General features: G+C 44.0%; 1 protein-coding gene across 2 annotated transcripts in view; it reads left to right on the forward strand.

Annotated features, from left to right (window-relative positions):
* Window positions 1–5,078: 5,078 nt before the first annotated feature.
* Window positions 5,079–16,200, forward strand: part of WNK3 (WNK lysine deficient protein kinase 3) — a 171,181-nt gene continuing 160,059 nt past the window's right edge. The window contains exon 1 of one of the 2 annotated variants that reach the window (XM_023202477.3): window positions 5,079–5,439. The gene's annotated coding sequence lies outside the window, so the exon portion shown is untranslated. The remainder of the gene's footprint in view (window positions 5,440–16,200) is intronic. The other variant, XM_023202476.2, reaches the window with a different exon arrangement.

Here is a 16,200-nt window from a genome sequence, read left to right on the forward strand (position 1 = left end):
GCCTGTAGTCCCAGCTACTCCGGAGGCTGAGGCAGGAGAATGGCGTAAACCTGGGAGGCGGAGCTTGCAGTGAGCTGAGATCGGGCCACTGCACTCCAGCCTGGGCGACAGAGCGAGACTCCGTCTCAAAAAAAAAAAAAAAAAAAAAAAAAAATAATGGCACTTACCTCATAGGATTCAATGGGCACATAGTAAATGCTATTGGATTATTAGCTGACATTATTATTATTATTGTTATTATTACTATTATTATTATTATACACCTTAGTGGGTAGACTACAATTCATACCTGCTACATGAGGGATTTGTGATAAGACTGTTTTGAAAGACTATTACAGACTATTGGAATAGATCCAGAGAGTCCGTAGAAGGAATGGAGGGAGGGAGAGGGGAAGAAAGGCAGGTCAGCAAATGAAGCCTGGTTAGTTAGCCCAGCAGACTGAAGTTTCTGATTCTCAAAAGAATATACTATGTCAGATTGTACATTTCTTAAAGAACTGATCTTATTCTGGAGAGGGAGGGGCTGTTACAGCAACCCCAACTCAGGCTCTGTAGTCTGGCCACATGGGAATTTTGCAGAAGAGTTAAGATCTTGGACACTTTGCAAGTTTTAGAGAAGTGATGTGGGCTTAGTCATCTGTAGGCATTCTGAGAGTCAGTTGTCAAGGCAAAGGCATTTACCTTAAGATTGCCCCCAGATGGCTCGGCGCGGTGGCTCAAGCCTGTAATCCTAGCCTCAGTTCAAGATTGTCAGGAATTTGAGACCAGCCTGACCAACAAGGTGAAACCCCGTCTCCACTAATACAAAACTTAGCTGGGTGTGGTGGCGCGTGCCTGTAATCCCAGCGACTCAGGAGGCTGAGGCAGGAGAATCGCTTGAACCCAGGAGGCGGAAGTTGCAGTGAGCCAAGATTGCGCCACTGAACTCCAGCCTGGACGACAGAGCAAGACTCCGTCTCAAAAAAAAAAAAAAAAAAAAAAAGATTGCCCCCTGATATATGCTCTGGGCACATGTGGAAAGACTGCATCTAGGAAGAAGAGACTAGACTAATAGCAAGGCTGGAGAAATTGCATTATCCAGCCTGAAATGTGGAGTGTTTCTAAGTCAGTCACTAAGCCAAAGATAGCTGTTCACTTCTGAGTATGCCCTTACTCAAGGGATACTCAACTTGTTCTGGGAGGAAAGAGAACCTTCTGGGAGGATATTAATAACCCTAAGATGATCCTGGTGAGAAATTCCCCTAGTGGAAAGACTTGCCTGGAGAAAAGATCACCCAGACATCCAAGCCCTGGGAATTACTGCCTTGAACAGAGGCACCTGGATGAGAAGTACACTTTCCCTTGCTGGGATGCTAAGATTTAATAGAGGGAGAATGTGGCTCAGTATTATTTAGATAATATAGATAGATTTTTTTCTTTCCTATATTTTTCTTTTTCTCTACCTGTCCCTTCCCCCAAAATAACATCGCTTTGCAGTGTCCCTCATGGGAGGGAGGTGGCAAGGCAGGAAAACAAATACTCTATTCTGGTTTCTGTGTTCCCAAAACATAAGTCCTTAAGGAAGGGGTATTAGGGTGTAGGGGCAGAGACCAAGTATCTGGGCCAGAAGACTAGAAGAAAGAGTTGCACAAACCTAAAAAAATGATTCTTCTCTTCCTCACTCCCCTCTCCTTGGGAGGAAGAGACAACAAGAGCAGAGAGAGAGATCTGTGAGAGCACAAGCAGCATTAATTAGCCTCAGCTTCCTAGGAGCAACAACTAGCTAATGGGGAAGACTCAAGAGAGGAAGGGCTGTGTGGAATGTCTAGGTAGCTGGCCCAATACCTATTGGGACTTCGGGAAAAATTCTGTGCCCCAAGTGTGGCAGAGACATTAGAGAGGACCACAGCACTGGAAAGGACCCATGTGGGCAGAGGGCTCAGCACAAACTGCCAGGATCTAAATAACTAGAGGCAGATATCCTTACTTCACTCCCACTTACACTCATGCCTGGGCACTACCTAAGATCTCCAAACTGTGGTATCACTTGGGTTAAGGGAAATGAACATCAAGAATGATGGACACTGTTTACCTCCCCGCCCCAATAACCTGGTTAAAAAGAGGGCACGGGGTCAGAAATTAAGTTCCAGAAACAGTCACAACTCTACCCATGGTTGCAGTAGTCAGTTAACTACAAACTTTGAGGTTCATTTCAGCTCCATCTTATTGACTGCAAAAGTTACCATCCTGTGTGGTAGGAAAGAGACCAACAGATAGTAGGACCATAAAACTAGCCTCCTACCCCCACTCCTGTGGGATTCTGGGGTTTAAAAATGATTCCAGTGAAATCTTTTGTAATTTATTGGCACCAGAGCCTCTAGAAAAAAATGAATTAGATTATTGGAAGGATGCTTTCCTGGAACAATGTAAAACCAAATTACAAATAGTTAATATAAATCAAAATTTCTGTTTGATGAGTAGGAACATTGCAAATGTCACTTGAGAGTCAGTGGAAACCAGTAGGTAGGAAAGGAATGTTCCCTGTCATACCTTGGTGATTAGCTAGAATTGCCTGATCCCCTTTCTGCCTACAGTGGCATTTGTCCTGAGTTACAGACCAGATTGTCCCAAACAGAAAAGCACATATGTCAATAAAAGGTCTAAATTGAGAAGGACCTGTATTTGGATGGGGAGCCGACTTGTTTGATTTTCAAATTTCTAAAGGTCATAAAAGTCACTCTACTCAATAGTTTTTTTTTAACAAGTATTCAACTATCAAAGAGGTACTGCTCAAAAGAATTAACATCTAAGCAGATGGAAGGGCTAACATTTCCAAGTATTGTTCTTTATTCATTACCTACATCATCAGGCTCAGAGACAAGGAAAGAGGGAGCAGGTCACAACTGAGCTAGATGCCTTGCTTTTCATAAAGGTGATGTGTGTGGTAGTGGCGGGAATAGGGTGACACTGAGAAATAGAAACAGTGGCCACAAGATTCTAGTTGGCATCTCATGGGAGTCAGGACCTACAAAGACTTGGGATAAATTGGTAACCTTTGAAACTTTGAAACTGCCCCTTAGTGGTTGTTCAGCTACTCTTTCCTCTGTTTTTGGTTGACACTAGTCAACCAATCAACAGGGAAAAGAGACTTATCTTCAGGAACAGTGAGGAAAGAAGCGTGGGAGACCCCATCCATTTTTCAGCTAATTGAGACTTCAGAGACCCTTAAGGTAGAATGGTGAAGCTATTTGGAGAAACCACACCCTGCTCTTTCAAATCGGCCAGGAAGAAAGATCTCCGCCGGTCTAGTGGCTGGACCCCATAGCCCTATTGTTTCCTCAGCGTCTCCCTTCATTGTCAAAATGGAAAGATGGGAGTTTGAATGTATGAAGGGCATGGTCCGGTTTCCTTCCATGTTCTGGCAATATTGAAATTAATAAGGAAGGAACAGAGGCAAGAGACAGGGCTACAAGGCCTCCCACCATTATACTCAACACACCCCCCTTACAAAGTCAGAGATAAACCATTACACTTTATTTGGACTTTGGAAACCTGAGTTAAATTTATTGATTGTGCTGTTTTAAAGAGCTGAAAAAGACTGAGATTTCTGAGGCCTACGGCAAGAAAAGAAAAATAGGTAGTGGAGAGGGGATAACTCAGTGATAGGGCCGAGGCTGGAGGGCTGAAAGCATTAGTCTGGTATTTCCCACACAGCCTCCTAGCTTGAGGGGCATTCGAAAAGAATGTCCTGCCCTTTACCAGATGACTCCCGGGAGATTGAAAAATGCCTCGGCTCTGGAATGAGCACACCTGGGTTCAAGTTCTAACTCCACAAATAGTATGAACTTGAGCAATTCATGTCCATTTCTCCTCTTGAGCCTCAGTTTCCTCCTCTGTCGGGCCGGGATTATTCATGGGAGAATGACAGAAACAATTCTATACTGCTCCTGGCATAGCACAGGAAGCAGTTTGAAGCCGCTGCGCCGAGGCTAACATGTACCGAAAGCTCGAAGGAGGCAGCATTCACTACCAGCTAGAGGATCTGGGAGTTTTTCAAGGAGGTGGCCGGTGGGAGACAGAGAGAGGCAGTCTCAGTTGGAGGCAGCCTTTCCGCATGCGCGCGGTCTAGAAGCCTGGCGGCGGCGAGGGGGCGGGACCAGGTTTCTGAAGGGGTTGCTATGGCACCGAGGGGCCGGGGAGGTTCACCGAACCCTTAAAAGCATTGCTCCCTCCCCCACCTACCACCATCAGGGCCGAGGGCCATTGTTCCGGGCAAAATGGCGTCGGTAATCCCCCTCCCGGTCAGAGGCCTGAGTAAAACTGAGGGTGGGAGTCTGACCATAGGTGGGAAGAAAAACTACAATTCCCAGGGTACATCGCACCGGCCTGCGAGGCGCAGGGCACGTGCCCAGGCCTAGCGGTTACATGCCGTCAAAAATCAGTTTCATAGCTTCCCTTTCTCATCCCTGCTTTGGTCGTTTCCCAGCCCCCGCGCGCGCGCACTGCGGTCCTGGGGGTCGGGGGGGACATGCCGTGGCTGTTGCCCCCGCAACGTAACTGGGAGGCCAGTATTTGTAAATCTGTGCTTCGACTTCTAATCCCAAAGCCGGCAGGTATGGGTCTCGCGAGAAAGCCCGGGAGTTGGAAAAAGGGAGTTAGGGGTGGCGGGCGAAAAGGTGCCGGCGGGTATCACCTCCTAACGGCGGTGCTACCGCATTCAGAGGCTCGCGAAGACCTAAGGGTGGGCAGTGGGGGGCTAGGAAGTAGTGTGTGCTTGGACTTTCCCTCTTCTTCTCTGAGGGGAGAGGGTAGAGCAGCTGAGAGAGCGAGAGGGCTTCGGAACACACAGGGGGTGTCACGCGTGCTTCCTCTAAGAGGTTTTCTCTTTGCAAGGGGGAGAAGCCTTTCTCCTCGACGCGCATCCCTGTCTCCCGCGGCGCCGAGGGGGCGGGAGGCGTGCGCGCACTCTCGTTGGCTGGCCACTCGGCACCTCGCGGCGATAGAGGCGGTTCCGAGTTGGGGCTGCTCCGTTGGCTTTCTCCGCCCCTCCCCCTCTGCTGTTCTCCCCTCCCTTCCCCGCCCCCCTCCGCCCCTCTCTCCTACCCGTCCGAATTCCCTGGCTGGAGTACGCGTGCGTCTGCTCAGCTCCAGGCCGAGCGCGAGCTTGGGCTCGTACCCCGCTCCCCTCTCTCCGCCCGCTCTTTACCTACCGGCCGTAGCTGGCCCGGTGGGCTCGCGGGGAGACGCTCGCGCGCGCAAGCGCATACGACGCGGAGCGGAGCTCGAGACATCGAGGAGAGGAGTAAGAAGCATCGGAGGAGGCGATCGAGGAGGAGGCGGTGTGTGTGTATGTTTCTGTTCTACGGTGTGGCTCGTCGTGGGGCGAGAGGAGGCTCGAGAGAGGGCGAGGGAGAAGCGAAAAGAGTCAGAGAGTCCTCCTCTGCGAGAGCCTCTAATCTGGTGAGGGTCCCGGGCCGGCCGGGGCGCTAGGAGAGAGGGAGGAGGCCGGGGGGCGTGTCTGGGATCGGGCTGAGAGATGAATGGGCCAGGGATGAATGGAGGGAGGCAGCGGCGGCCAAGAGTCTGTTAGGAGTAAGCGCCCTAGCGGGGGGCGGCTTGACCGAGGCAGGGTGAGTGCGTTCACCAGTCGGTACCGGACGAGGCCGGGCTCGGGGCTAAGGGGCTGTCGAAACCGCTGAATAGGCGGAGAGGAAAATGAAAAGGGGGAAAGTGGGGAAGGGCAGGTTTGAGGCTGAGGTGCGGTTTTTGTTTTGTTTTCTTTTTTGTTTTTGATTTTTTTTTTTTTTTTTTTTTTGGTTGTTGTTGAGGGTGACAACTTTGGGAGCTGATGGAAGACCAGGGGACGGGGAAGGTGAGGAGGATACAGGAGGGGGACTAGGAGACGGTTGACAAAGGACTGAGTGATCACTTAAGTGAGATTGAAGCTACTGAAAGGGAAGATCGCTTCGGGTGTGGGAAGTTCAGTTGTATTGATGGGAATAGGATGAAGGAAAGAGTAGATTTTGAGGTTCAGCTAATGTGTGAGGGACTGGATGGGGTGAGGAATATTGCTGGCTTGTTGTGTAAATGTGTTAGGTTCAAGGAGATTCTGAGGTGTTATTTGGGAAGGGGTGGTGTGTGTTGTGTGACTGAGATGGTATGATAGGTAAGGATGAAAGTGGTGAGGTGGCTTCACTGTACTGAAAGAGGTTTTGTTTGACTAGTTAAGAGTGGTGAAACATTTATATAATGAGGTGTAGGTGGAAATCCTGCACGTGTGTATCTCCGTATCTTGGGAGTTGAGAGACTTTGTTAAAATGAGACTGAACCCTCAAAACAGATGCGAGTAGTATGGCTATTTTTTCTTAAGAGTTACTGTTAATTGAGACAATTATATGAATAAAACAGCCTTTGAGTTGTGAAAATCTTCAGCATAGTAGTGATTATCCAATTTTTGGAGATATCGTTATCTGTTTTTCATCTATAGTAAGTTGTAATACCAAGAGAACTTTTGAAGAGGTCTTAGTATGTGACAGAGCAGCAGGTGTCTTTTCGAGTTTCTATCCTTTGGATTGATGTGTTTAAAAATTGTTTAAACTCGACAGCTCAAGGGAAAGATACCTTGCATTAAAGGATAGGAAAAATGCACTAAAGCTTAGCCGGGCGTGGTGGAGCATGCCTGTAATCCCAGCTACTTGGGAGGCTGAGGCAGAAGAATCTGTTGAACCCGGGAGGCAGAGGTTGCAGCTAGCCAAGATTGTGCCACTGCACTCTAGCCTGGGCGACAGAGCGAGACGCTGTCTTAAAAAATCCACTAAAGCTGACTTTGAACTAAAATAATTGTACATGATTTTTTTGGTCATTCCGAATTTATCTTGTTTGAAAATTGGCATTCGCTTTTTGGTGTGAGTTTAAATTACAACAGATTACGTGAACATTTTTTTCTCTGAATACTTATTTTCTGATAAGGATGTCTTGTCCTGGTCTCATTCTGTTCTGGGTCAAGATTAATGGTTATGGATTTTAATGTTTGTGATTATTTTTTACAAATTTTACTGATATATATTTAGTTTTCTTGGAAATGTTGCAAACTTGAGAACATTCCCATGCTGTTTTTCTTTTATTCTGCTTTGATATTGGAAAGAGTGTAATCCTTGTTTAGGCTACCCACAGTTTGAATACAGAAGGTCATATTCTGTTCATAGTCTCTCAGATTGAGATGAATACTTAATGTATTAAATAGTACAGTAGAAGTATAAAGGCACTATAAGAGCCTGGAAATGTTGCACTAACTCAACCAGGCAAGGCGGTCTCCCAGTTTTTTGAGCTAGGTGTTTCTAGAGTGAAGGGCATTCACATTTTGGGTCTTGAAACTGTAAGCATGGTATATTTGGAGAGTGGAATGAGATAAGGCTGGAATCTTAGGTTGAGGCTGGGGTGAATTAGGAACTCTTGATTGTTTAAGAAGGGGAATAACAAACAGATTTATGGTGTTTCTGCCTTTGCTTCTGATGTCCCCCTCTACCTGGAATGCTTTCTCTCTCCCTTCTCTTGAATTTGAACTCATTCTTTTAAAACTTAACATCTGTCACCAGCTATTCCTGAAAGCCTCTCCTGGTTTCCCTTTCTTCCTTTTCCCTCCACCAAGCTAGGTTAGGTCTCCCACTTTAGAGTTCTATCATACCTTGTGCATAATTTTATTACGGCACTTTGGTTGGGAGGCAGGTAGGAAAGGCATTTTTCTCCTTCTATCTGAAAGAGAAATGAAGCCCAGAAAAACAAGACTTGCCCTAGTAACTGTGGACCCCGGAATTCTGACTTCTAGACCATTGTTGATCTTCATATCACAGGTTTACATTTGCTTATATAATTATAGTTTTAAGAGTTAGATTTCTGTAGTGTTGACTTAACTTTCTTCCATAGAGTTTCTGTTTTTACTATATTGTTCATTGCTGAGCCAGTAAATGATAAAGCCAGTGGCTGCAAAGAACCAGAATAGACAGAAGTAAAGAAAATAATGGTTATTATTATTATTTTTTAGAGAGAGCCTCGCTCTGTCACCCAGGCTGGAGTGTAGCAGCGTGATCTTGGCTTACTGCAACCTCCGCCTCCCAGGTTCAAGCAATTCTCCTGCCTCAGCCTCCCTAGTAGCTGGGATTACAGGCACGTGCCACCATGCCTGGCTTATTTTTGTATTTTTAGTAGAGATGGAGTTTCCCCATGTTGGCCAGACTGGTCTCAAACTCCTGACCTCAAGTGATCCGCCCACCTCAGCCTCTCAAAGTACTGAGATTACAGGCATGAGTCACCGCGCCCGGCCGCTATCAGATTTCTAGTCAGATAATTGAAATAAAAATAATTAACGGAGGGCTTAATTTTTTTTATTTTAAAATAATACTTATTAGTATATTTAACTGATTTTTAAAAAAATAATTATTTTATTATTTTTTAAGTTCCAGGGTACATGTGCACGATGTGCAGGTTTGTTACATAGATAAACGTGTGCCATGGTGGTTTGCTGCACCTATCAACCCATCACCCAGGTATTAAGCCCAGCATGAGTTGGCTCTTTTCCCTAGTACTCTTCCCTCCTTCTGCCTCCCCGACAGGCCACAGTTAACTGTTGTTCCTGGAGGGCTTAAATTTCTGTGTATGTTTTTGTGGGGAAGGAATTGTGTATAAGGAAAAAAAAAGACCCTCCTTTCTCAGTCTCTCAATATAAGTAGACCAGCTCTATTTACAGATATACTTGATTTTGTCTCTTGGCCAAAAGCCAGAATTCTTTCAAACGAGTGGGTCTTTTCCATCTTTGTTTGAGATCATAACATTTATGATGCCGTTAGGAGACATTTGATGACTAAAAAACATCTATAAGACATTCATTCAGAAATTTTAAAGCTTCAAAAGCAGAATTGATACAATTTTTTATTGTTTTGATAGAGCTTGTTATGAGATTTGGTTGGCAAATGTTGAGATTGACTCACTGCAGAAATGAGCTTAAATGCCCTTTCAGGGATATATTTTTCTCATTAACTTTTTTTTTTTTTTTTTTTGGGGACAAAGTTTTCCCTGTCCCCCCGGGCTGGAGTGTAGTGGTGCGATCTCGGCTCACTGCAACCTCTGCCTCCCAGGTTCAAGCTATTCTCCTGCCTCAGCCTCCTGAGGAGCTGGGATTATAGGTGCATGCCACCACGCCTGGCTAATTTTTGTATTTTTAGTATAGACGGGGTTTCATCATATTGGCCAGGCTGGTCTCGAACTCTTGACCTTGTGATCCACCTTTCTTGGCCTCCCAAAGTGCTGGGATTACAAGCGTGAGCCCCTGTGCCCGGCCGAAAGAAATGAAGTACATTGTTTTCTGTGTTTTAGCATGGTAACTTTTTTTTTTTGAGACGGAGTCTCCGTCACCCAGGCTGGAGTGCAATGGTGCGATCTCGGCTCACTGCAACCTCTGCCTCCAGAGTTCAAACGATTCTCCTGCCTCAGCCTCCTGAGTATTTGGGATTACAGGTGCCTGCCACTACGCCTGGCTAATTTTGGTATTTTTAGAAGACACAGGGTTTCACAATGTTAGCCAGGCTGTTGGCATAGTAACTTTAAAAAATTGTGATAAAATTAATGTAACATAAATTTACCATTTTAACCATTTTATTTTATTTTATTTATTTTGAGATGGAGTCTCTCTCTGTCACCCAGGCTGGAGTGCAGTGGCATGATCTTGGCTCACTGCAACCTCTGCCTCCTGTGTTCAAGTGATTCTCCTGCCTCAGCCTCCCAAATAGCTGGGATTACAGGTATGCACCACCACGCCTGGCTAATTTTTGTATTTTTAGTAGAGACAGGGTTTCTCCATGTTGGTCAGGCTGGTCTCCAACTCCTCACCTCAGGTGATCTGCCTGTCTTGACTTCCCAAAGAGCTGGGATTACAGGCATGAGCCACTGTGCCTGGCCCCATTTTAACCATTTTAAAGTGTACAGTTGTACAGTGGCATTAGGTAACTTCATCATGTTGTGCAGCTAACACCGCCTCAAAAGGAAATTGTGTACCCAGTAAGCAGTCACTCCCCATTCTCCCTTCCTCCAAGTCCCAGGTTACCATTAATATTTGCCTATTCTGGATATTTCACGTAAATGGAATCATATAATATATGACCTTTTGTGTCTGGCTTTCACTCAGCATGTTTTTGAGATTCATCTGTGTTGTGGCATGTAGCATTATTTTATTCCCTTTTATGGCTGAGTATTATTCCTTTCTATGGATATACCATATTTTGTTTATCCATTTATCAGTTCATGGATATTTGGGATGTTTCTACCTTTTGGCTTTTATGAATAGTGCTGCTATGAATATTTGCATACAAGTTTTTGTTTGAATACCTGTTTTCATTTATTTTGGGTATACCTAGGAGCACAACTGCTGGGTCATATGTAATCCTATGTTATGTTTTGTTTTGAGACAGGGCTCTGTTGCCCAGGCTGGAGTACAGTGGCATGATCATGGCTTAGTGCAGTTTCAACCACCCAGGCTGAGGCAGTCCTCCCACCTCAGCCTCCTGAGTAGCTGGGACTATAGGTATGTGCCACCACGCCCCACACCAGGCTAATTTTTTTACTTTTGGTAGAGACAAGGTCTCCCTACGTTGCCCAGGATGGTCATAAACTGAACTCAAGTGATCCTCCTGCCTTAGCCTCTCAAAGTACTGGGGTTACAGGCATGAACCGCTGTCCCCGGCCCTATGTTTAACTTGTTGAGAAACCACCAAACTGTTTTCCATAACAGTTGCACCAATTTTCATTGCCATCAGCCATGTATGAGGGTTCCATTTCTCCACATCCTCACCAACACTTGTTGCTTTCTGTTTTTTCCTTGTTTTTAAAAAAAAATTTTTTATGTATTTTTCTTTCTAAATAGCCATCATAATGGGTATGAACTGGTATCTCATTGTGGTTTTGAATTGTATTTCCCTAATGATGTTGGGCATCTTCTCATGGCTTGTTGACTATTTGTATTTCTTTGGAGAGATGTCTGTTTAAGTTCTTTGCCCATTAAAAAATGTGGTTGTTTGTCTTTTTATTGTTGAGTTGTAAGAATTTTTAAAAATAGGCCGGGCGTGGTGGCTCAAGCCTGTAATCCCAGCACTTTGGGAGGCCGAGATGGGCGGATCACGAGGTCAGGAGATCGAGACCATCCTGGCTAACACAGTGAAACCCCGTCTCTACTAAAAAAAAAAAAATACAAAAAACTAGCCGGGCGAGGTGGCGGGCGCCTGTAGTCCCAGCTACTCGGGAGGCTGAGGCAGGAGAATGGCATAAACCCGGGAGGCGGAGCTTGCAGTGAGCTGAGATCTGACCACTGCGCTCTAGCCTGAAAAAAAGAGCGAGACCCCGTCTCAAAAAAAAAAAAAAAAAAAAAAAAGAATTTTAAAAAATATATATAGTCTAGATACTAGACCCTAATCAGATATGTGATTTGCAAACAGTTTCTTCCATTCCATGAGTTGTCTTTCTGCTTTATTGTTTTGTTTTGTTTTGTTTTTGAGACGCAGTCTCACTCTGTCACCCAGGCTGGAGTGCAGTGGTGAGATCTCAGCTCACTGCAACATCTGCCTCCCGGGTTCAGGCAATTCTTGTGCCTCAGCCTCCCGAGTTGCTGGGACTACAGGTGCATGCCACCACACCCAGCTAGTTTTTGTATTTTTGGTAGAGGTGGGGTTTTGCCATGTTAGCCAGGCTGATCTCGAACTCCTGACCTCAGATGATTCACCCGCCTTGGCCTCCGAAAGTGCTAGAATTACAGGTGTGAGCCACCACATCCAGCCAGTATTTTATTTTATTGTAAAAATAGAGATGAGATTTTGCTATGTTGCCCAAACAGGTCTCAAACTCCTGAACTCAAGCGATCCTCCTGCCTCAGCCTCCCAAAGTGTTGAGATTACAGGTATGAGCCACCGCGCCCGGCCTTTTTAACTGATTCTTTTGTACAGATTGTTAATGGGCAACTCTTCTTTAAAGAATTAAAATAATACAGCATTAGATTAAAACACCTTTTAACCCAACTTCCTGCCCTCCCATAGATAACCATTTGTTAAGAGTTGGTTCCATGGTTGCCAAAATAAGGATGAAAGAAAAAAAAAGAGTTGGTTGTGGAATATAGTCCCTTTTTCTCTGTATTTACATGCATATATTTGTACATATACAAATAACAAGTATGTGATATATATTTTATGACTTTTCTCCCAAAGACTGTCACTTAGGGCTCTTTTCTTTTTTTTTTTTTTTTTTTTTTGAGACGGAGTCTTGCTCTGTCGCCCAGGCTGGAGTGCAGTGGCCAGATCTCAGCTCACTGCGAGCTCCGCCTCCCGGGGTCCCGCCATTCTCCTGCCTCAGCCTCCTGAGGAGCTGGGACTACAGGCGCCCACCACCTCGCCCGGCTAGTTTTTCGTATTTTTTTAGTAGAGACGGGGTTTCACCGTGTTAGCCAGGATGGTCTCGATCTCCTGACCTCGTGATCCACCCGTCTCGGCCTCCCAAAGTGCTGGGATTACAGGCTTGAGCCACCGTGCCCGGCCAGGGCTCTTTTCATATCAGTGTTTATATGTATGTTCACTTCATTATTTTTGATTAATACATAGTATTTCTTCCTATGTGTTTCTCTAGCTTTGACTAGTAGGATCAGTTTAGAGTGTATCTTTCTAGTCTTTTTTATATGCATTCACCCATATGTGAGTACCTTTAGAAATACAGTTTTGTGGTTTTTTTTTAACACAAATAGTATGTAGATGTAATATATATGTACTACAACTTACTTTTCTCACTTTATAGTATACATATGTAGGAGATTTTTATATATCAGTATATATATCCATCTTGAATTTTTTAAACAGATGCTTATTATTTCACAGTATGGACATACCATGTTTATTTCACCATTCTCCCATAGATGGATATTTAAGTTCTTTTCAGGTTGATTTTGTTTGTTTGTTTGTTTTGCTATTTAAAACAATGTTTCAGTTTTAAAAAGCCCTGTACCTACATATTTGTTCACATGCAGGAATATTTCTCAAGTGATACTACTAAGGATTGGAATTGCTGGGTGACAGTTATGCACTAGATACTCGGAATTTGCCCTATGAAAAGGCTATTCCAGTTTAGCTGCCAACAGTGCATGGAATACCAAATTTCTTATACAATTCTCAAATTTAACAGATATTTATTTTTTGCATCCTGATAGATGAAAAATGATAATCATTTGTGTTTGTACCCCTGTGTTTACTAATGAGTTTGAGCAATCCCCTTATCATACATGTATTGGCCACTTGTACTTACTTTTTTTTTTTTTTTTTTTTTGAGACAGAGTCTCACTCTGTCACCCAGGCTGGAGTGCAGTGGCACAATCTCGGCTCATTGCAAGCTCCGTCTCCTGGGTTCACACAATTCTCCTGCCTCAGCTTCCCGAGTAGCTGGGACTACAGGCGACTGGCACCACGCCCATCTAATTTTTGTATTTTTAGTAGAGACGGGGTTTTACCATGTTCGCCAGGCTGGCCTTGAACTCCTGACCTCAGGTGATCCATCCGTCTGGGCCTCCCAGCATGCTGGGATTACAGGCATGAGCCACTGCGCCTGGTCGATAGTCGTTTTTTAAAATTACATTTTGTAATGATTACTGAGATATATGGCAGATTTCTGTATGTTACCGTCTTTGGCCTGTTTTCTGAGCTCTTGTTAGTTCCTTGTTAGTTATAGTTTTTTAGTTGATTTTCTTGGATTTTCTAGATAGATAAACATGTAGTCTGTAAGTTTTGAGTTTTGTCTCCTACTTTCTAACATTTGTAGGTCTTGTTTTATTTCCTCAGTTGGTAGTAGGAAATCTTGGCTTATTCCTGACTTTAACGATTATTTATGTGAAAGATGCTTGCCCTCGTGTGTAGGATAAATGCTAATTGAAACCACACTGAGATTCCTTGCTTAAACTTATCAGAGTGTTAAAAATCAAAATGTTTGATAACACTCTTTGTTGTCAAGACTGTGGGGTAAGAGACACTCACACGTTGGAGGTAGGAGTTTAAATTGGTACATTGCCCATGGAAGGCAGTTTGGCAGCATTATATAAAGATACACATGTATTACATACATTATTCTGGATATATTAGTATACTTAAATAAATTAAAGTTTAAAAAACAAATATGCAAATTTTCTTTGATCTTGGCAGGGCACAGTGGCTCATATCTGTAATCCCAGCACTTTGGGAGGCTAAGATGGGCAGATCACCTGAGCCCAGGAGTTCGAGACCAGCCTGGCCAACATGGTGAAACCTTGTCTCTACTGAAAATATAAAAATTAGCCGGGCATGGTGGCGTGCGCCTGTAATCCCAGCTACTCCGGAGGCCGAGGCAGGAGAATTGCTTCAACCCGGAAGGTGGAGGTTGCAGTAAGGTGAGATCGCACCACTGCACTCCAGCCTGGGCGACAGAGCGAGACTGTCTTAAAAAAAAAAAAATTTCCTTTGATCTAGCAATTCTAGTTCAGGGATACACACACATACACACATACACACACACATATGTACAATGAAATCTACAATGTTATTTATAATAGCAAACAATTGAATACTACAAAATAAGAATGAGAAACTTATATGTACTGAAAAGGAAAAACATGTATCTTAAGTTACTATGACTATAAAAAGAGCTTGGTGTGTACTGTGTTACTTTTTGTGTAGACAGGGAAGGAGAGAACATATATTTGTTAATTTGCCTGAAGAGATTCTGGAGGAATACACAAGAATCTGTTGAGTGATTACCTGTTGGTGGGGCGAATGGAATTGAATGGAAGGGAGATAGAGTTGGGAGTAAGCCTGCCCTTTATAAACCTCTTTATTTGATAGTTGAGCCATATGATTGTATTATATATATGTATATGTGTGTGTATATATATATAAATATATTACATATATTGTATTTTATGTATGTATATATATGTCTTTTATTTTTTTGAGACGGGGTCTCGGTCACCCAGACTGGAGTGTAGTGGCACAATCACTACTAACTGCAGCCTCAACCTCCCAGGCTTAAGCAAACCTCCTACTTCAGCCTCCCAAGTAGCTGGAACTACAGGCACATACTACATGCCTGGCTTTTTTTTTTTTTTTTTTTTGAGACGGAGTCTCGCTCTGTTGCCCAGGCTGGAGTGCAGTGGCGTGATCTTGGCTTACTGTAACCTCTGCCTCCAGGGTTCAAGCAGTTCTCATGCCTCAGCCTCCTCAGTAGCTGGGATCACAGGCACGTGCCACCACGCCTAGCTAATTTTTGTATTTTTAGTAGAGACGAGGTTTCACCATGTTGGTCAGGCTGGTGTCGAACGCTTGACCTCAGGTGATCCACTTACCTTGGCCTCCCAGAGTGCTGGGATTACAGGCGTGAGCCACTGTGCCCCGCCACAGTTGTCTTTATATATATTCCTGGAGCTTGGATAAGTGTATTCATCATTTTATGAAGGAAAAATGGCTACATGTAGGTAATTATATATAACTGTGAACTTAGTAAGAGATTCCAGGTTTGAGGCCTGATTTTTGTAAACTTTCTCACTGGGCCATGTTTCTACATTGCTAAATGTAGAAGAGATACTATCCTGGTCACTGGAGCATATCCCTTTGGCAATGCCAACATGGTTCATTACTGAAAAACTTTAGAAAATATATGGTTTTCTGCCTTCCTAAGTAGAGTCTCCTGAAAATCATTTAATGTTTTCTGGAGTATTGTTGAATAGTACTTTAATATAGTGCTGTCCCTAGGGGTTATTGAGACGTAGAAAATAAAAGCTTGCATTTATTGATTATTATGTTGTGCCTGGCACTGTGCTAAATATTTTATATGTGTATTTTCATATTGGTCCTGTGAGATTTCACAAATGCAATCAAGAATGATTGAGGTTAAATAATTTGCCCGAAATCTCTTCCAAAGGTTGAAAGGCAGAACCAATATTTGATTCCAGATTTCTCCCACTCCAGAGCATGTGTTCTTTTTTTTTTCTGAGACAGAGTCTCACTCTGTGATCCAGGCTGGAGTACAGTGGTGTGATCACAGCTCACTGCAGCCTCAACCTCCCTGGGCTCAGGTGATCATCCCCACCTCAGCCTCTCAAGTAGCGAGGACTACAGGTGCACAATACCACAACCAGCTAATTTTTTGTTTTTTGTAGAGGCAGGGTTTTGCCATGTT

The sequence above is a fragment of the Piliocolobus tephrosceles genome, chromosome 12 (assembly GCF_002776525.5).
Source record: "Piliocolobus tephrosceles isolate RC106 chromosome 12, ASM277652v3, whole genome shotgun sequence".
Classification (NCBI taxonomy): Eukaryota; Metazoa; Chordata; class Mammalia; order Primates; family Cercopithecidae; genus Piliocolobus; species Piliocolobus tephrosceles.